Genomic DNA, 5,195 nt, shown 5'->3' on the forward strand with positions numbered 1-5,195 from the left:
TGAATAAAATATGAAAATCTAGTGAAAAAATATTCCAAATAACTTCGTTCTCGAGAATTTGTGATAAAAATTCACTTGAGTAGCGAGTAATGAGTATTCTTGATGCGCTTGCACAAAACTAATTGGCTCGCGTAACTGCTACGAAATAAAATAAAAATCCATTAGGTGCATCGCTCGGCTGCCGAGACTAGTGTTGTTCAAATATCATAGCTCATTGGAGTTTAACTGAGCGTCAGTAACTGAAAAAAGGTAAAAAGAATAAAATAGTAGTGGTAATTTACAAGTGTAGCGCGGGGATTAAAAAAGTAAAACGTAGTCTATAGTGTGAACTCTGTGGTTGCAACGTCACGCGGACGTGAGAGCGCGTGAACGACCATCTCCCGACCGCCGCAACCTCGCGCGCCAGCGCACATTGCGAGCGGTGAGAGAGAGAGCGCCCCGACCACCGACGCGTATCGAGAAATCCTCCGCGGCTCTATATCACGCCATTTTAATCTAGACTTTTGATTTTGTATCAAGTAGTTTTGTGTTAAGTTTTTCTACTTCGTTAATGTTAAGAATTGTGTAAATAGAAGTGATTGACTTTAAAGTGCTGCTTTATTTTTGATGGAAGTTGCCGTTTAAACTGGCTCCCAACTTAGTGCCTATTACACTGGCGCCCAACTAGTAAACCGTTACGTCCGTTACATAAGCGTGAAGATGCCGACAACGAGGAGAGGGGAAGCCCTCCGTCAACAACAGGGAGATGAGGGGAACGTCACTCTCACTGAAGAGGAAATAAAGTAAATCGAGGCCGACAGAACCTGCTCCCCACTTCACCCAAGACTTCATATCCACGCTGATTGAAACGATTACGCGTGCGCAGGTGGAGGCTAACAGAAGTCTCGTTAACACGCTGATGGGATCCGGCGGCGACTTCAGAGCTTACAGTCGGGCCTCCTCCATTTTCCAACGCGACCGGCGGTGGTACCGCCGTCGCAGCGCCGCCGTGCAGCGAGGCTAACTTCGTGAAGCGGCGAGATTCGACGGGACCCCCGGACGCTGAGGTCCTGGAAGCATTCCTGGACGCCGTCGATCTACAAGGAGTGCGCAGCTGAGCGACGAACACGCCCTGCGTGGGCTACCCAGCTCCTGGAGGGCGAACTGTGGTGGCGCGGCGTAAAAGCGTCGGTGACAACATGGGCGGACGCGACCGCGCGCCTCCGTGCGACCTATGGCGTCGCGCAGCCCGCGTCATCCTGCGCGAGATCTTCGCGAGGGAACAACAGGAAGAACGTGCGGAGTCATTCATATGTAGAGTGCGCGCGTTAATCGCTAGGCTGCCTTATACTTTAGATCGACATACAAACAGAACGGCTTATTACACAGACGCGTAGTGAAACGAGTGCCGCGAGATAGTGTTCCCCTAGACGACCTTTTACATAAGGCTAGGATGCGGAGGACTACAAAGCGTCTAAAGTAAATACCATAAAGTGCGTAATAATAATAATTCAACCCAAATATCGGTGTCACTTACTACCGATGTTTAAAGTTCCGTGACCACGGACGCGACTTCGTCACGTTGCAACAACAGAAGTAGACCGCGTTGTAGTTTTTGTAGGCTTTTTGGGCATGTTAGCGACGAGTGTCGTAATCGCGAGAAGGCTAATAGCAAAAATTAAATACAACACCTAAGGAGGTACGTTGTTATGGGTGTGGCAGAGTCGTTTAGGTCGAAATGTATGTCTGCGTGAACACAACGCCGAAGTCCGACGACAAAATATCTTTCAACAAAGTTGATATAGATTTTTGTAAGAATAACGTCGATGTTAGGAATAATTTTCGTAGTTACACTAGTAGGGCTGATAGCGATTCGTGTGTATGCATTACGAGTGCATGTCTAGGTACGCGCGACGATCACCCTATGGTGAATATTAGTGTCGCAGGCCGTAGGGGCGTGGCCGTTGTAGATACCGGCGCCACGCATAGCATAGCGAGCCCGCTCTTACACCGAATATTATTTAACTCGGGAGTTCGATTTACCGAAACGAGACGTTTCGTGCGCCTAGCCGACGGCACCATGGAGGGACTTGCTGTTAGACAGAGGTTATCATTGTAGGCCGACGAATAATGTGCAAGTTCCTCGGTAGGAATGTTAGGACTCTGTTAGGTGTAGATTTCTTGACTCGGGCCGGCATGGTTATAGACGTCGCCCGACGTACATGGTCGTTCACGGACTGTCCGGAACGACGGTTTGATTTAGTGTGCACTTACACCTTAGATTCAAACAATAGTGTCGACGCCGGCCTATTGCACACCGCTTCTGCCGACGACCCAGCGCAGCGACCGCGTGAAGGTAAGTTTACCCCCGTGCGGCGGCGTACGCTCAATGCGTTCATTGAAGAGCGCGCGCCGCGAGCCGCGCGTGATGTACCCGCGTCGAAGGGCGCTGCGCGTCGTCGTAATAAAGTAAGTTTACGTCGAAGAGGCGGGATCAGGGTCGATGCAGACAAGGCTGCAGTCGTCGCCAACCTGGCTGCTCCGCAGAACGTGAAGCAACTAGAGTGTTTCTTGCGCATGTCGTGTAAGTATCGACGCTTTATTGCTAATTATGCAGGAATCGCGAGACCCCTCACTTTGAAGAAGTTGAGTGAATGGGGCACCGAACAACAGGAGGCGTATGAGCGCATTAAGTCTCTGCTAGCTTCCGCTCCTATTTCCGCCAAGCGGAACAAAAATTTGTCCTTTGCACTGATAGCAGCGCCTATTGTATTGGGGCTGTTCTCATGCAGGGGGAGGGCCACGACGAACAGCCCGGTACGCGAGTCGTCTTCACTACTCTACTCAACGACTGAGCATGGGCACTAGTAAGTTGTATGTGAAATCCGCGAAGGGTTAGACTGACTACCATATATGGGTCAGAGGTTAGCGGTAGACAGACCGATGTTGCGAGAGTTCGATCTCAGCATTGAGTACAACCCCGTCGCTCACAGGTATGCAGGTACCATTTTGCGACCCGTAAGTCAGGCACCAGGACGAGTTGACTTATCCATGATCAGCATCGATATGCCAGAAAGAAGCAGCCGTGTTCGCAAGTCACGATACCCCAGAGGTACGTATGAGTATGCGTCCGGAACCCTCTAGGGGAGGCCCGGTCTGACCGCCGATACGAGTACATCTTCTCTGACGATACTAGGCAGATTACTCTCTTATAGGTATCTAGGATAGGTAAAGTTATCAGCTTAACAACTCACGGTATGGAGAGCGTACGGACTCGGGCGAACGTAGGGCAATATCACGTTTCGCACCTCACGCCTTGAGCCTTGTTACCCGTTCATGAGAAAAGCGTGGCAGATCGCGCTATTAATCTAGATAGCCCAAAGTGAGGGCACTTTGTTAGGCTAGAGGGGAGGATGTATTTACGAATAATAGTGTGACTACTCTGTGGTTGCAACGTCACGCGGACGCCCAATGAGAGCGCGTACGACCACCTCTCCCGACCGCCGCAACCTATTGCGAGCGGTGAGAGAGAGAGCGCCCCGACCACCGACGCGTGACGAGAAATTCCGCGGCTCTCACGCCATTTTAATCTAGAACTTTCGATTCGACGCCATTTTGTATCAAGTAGTTTTGTGTTAAGTTTTTTTAGTCTCGTGTTCGTTAATGTTAAGAATTGTGTAAATAGTAATAAAAAGTGATTGACTGTAAAGTGTCGCTTTATTTAAACCACCACTGAGTCTGGAAGTTGCCTTTTAAACTGGCTCCCAACTTAGTGCCTATTACACAAGTATTTTCTTTGGATTGAGTACATACTTCTAAGAGTGGAAAGTTATTCTATTTGATAGTGTTAAAGCAGAGCAAAGTAAACAGGGTAGAGAAGGGATCACTCAAATAAAGTAAATGTTGGGAGCAACACGTTTCAGGCGGCTCTTACCGGGATTACCAGTGTCGTATTAGCGCGTGATCGATAGTGTATCGTAAGCTGCAGGCCGCAGCACTAGTCGTAGCGGCCATCTTGTCGGTCAGTCCTATCACGTACGTAACGAATGAAGGATCTCTGCAGTGACCCCTGCCCCTACTGTTCGACCGATTCCTTACACCGTATTTAAAGTGAACGGTTGAGGAAACTTAAGGTGAATTTGCTGTTTGGATTTCGCCATGGATTTATAAAATCCTTATCTGTACTTTTATAGTTAGCACACATATAATTATAGTAATTACGATTATTATAAGACACAAAACATGCTACTTACCTATACTGAACCCACTGCTACACGACTCGGAAATTGAACCAGTATCCACATTACAGCCCCTTAATACAACTTTAATTCTGTTTCTTAAAAGCTGTGACTTTATCACCAGTTTGAAGCAAAAAACAAGAACGGTAGCACGTGCTACATCTTATATCCTCCTCCTACCTACCTAAATTGTAAAAAATCGTTATTTTTAATCCGGTAATAATCTTTGAACATGTAAATAGTAGATAAGTTAGGTTAGTTATATATTTCATACCTAGACCCGAAACAAAAATGATGGATCACACAGAGTTGCTCCGTGCGGAAATCGAACTCGCTACTCGTTGCGCGGTCAGCCGGTTCCCCAGCCACCGCGTCAACCGTGCAGTCTAAACTTATTTGATTTGATATAACCACCTATATAGGTATATTTAGATAATAGTATCGATTCTAGTCATATAGTGACATTTCTCAGAAAACTAGTTTCAAACTTTTTGATTAACATTATAGGAGTTGCGTTAGACCTATTAATTTTCTTTATGATACTGTTACAAGTTGATTTACTGAACTATCAATCTAAAATAAAGTTAGTGTAGCTCATTAGTTTATCGTAACTAAATAAACTAATATAATAACCTGCACAAAGTTAATTAAGATATCAAATTACTTACATAATAATTACACAGGGATAATGAAGTTTATAACTAGCATACTCGAAGTAGATAATTAAAAACATAAGAGAGAAAATACTATGCTGGCTAGTTACTTAACAAAAAGGTAGGTAAACTATCGCAAAAAATTAGGCAAGATCACAGATCCCGTGCTATTACTAAGATCTTTGCAATAATTCCAATAATACCCGATGATGAAGATGTCCGATTTCCCAAATGTATAGAATTATAGAGCATGGATAGTGAGGATTAGTAAGTCGTACATAGCCCGTGTAGACGTATACATAGACACACACGCGACACAGAAAAT

At 46.1% G+C, this 5,195-nt stretch overlaps 1 pseudogene; it reads left to right on the forward strand.

The window, feature by feature from the left end:
• The first annotated feature begins 699 nt into the window (after positions 1 to 699).
• Positions 700 to 1,661, forward strand: LOC126912763 (activity-regulated cytoskeleton associated protein 1-like; annotated as a pseudogene).
• The last annotated feature ends 3,534 nt before the right edge of the window (positions 1,662 to 5,195 follow it).

The sequence above is a fragment of the Spodoptera frugiperda genome, chromosome 29 (assembly GCF_023101765.2).
Source record: "Spodoptera frugiperda isolate SF20-4 chromosome 29, AGI-APGP_CSIRO_Sfru_2.0, whole genome shotgun sequence".
NCBI classification, from domain to species: domain Eukaryota; kingdom Metazoa; phylum Arthropoda; class Insecta; order Lepidoptera; family Noctuidae; genus Spodoptera; species Spodoptera frugiperda.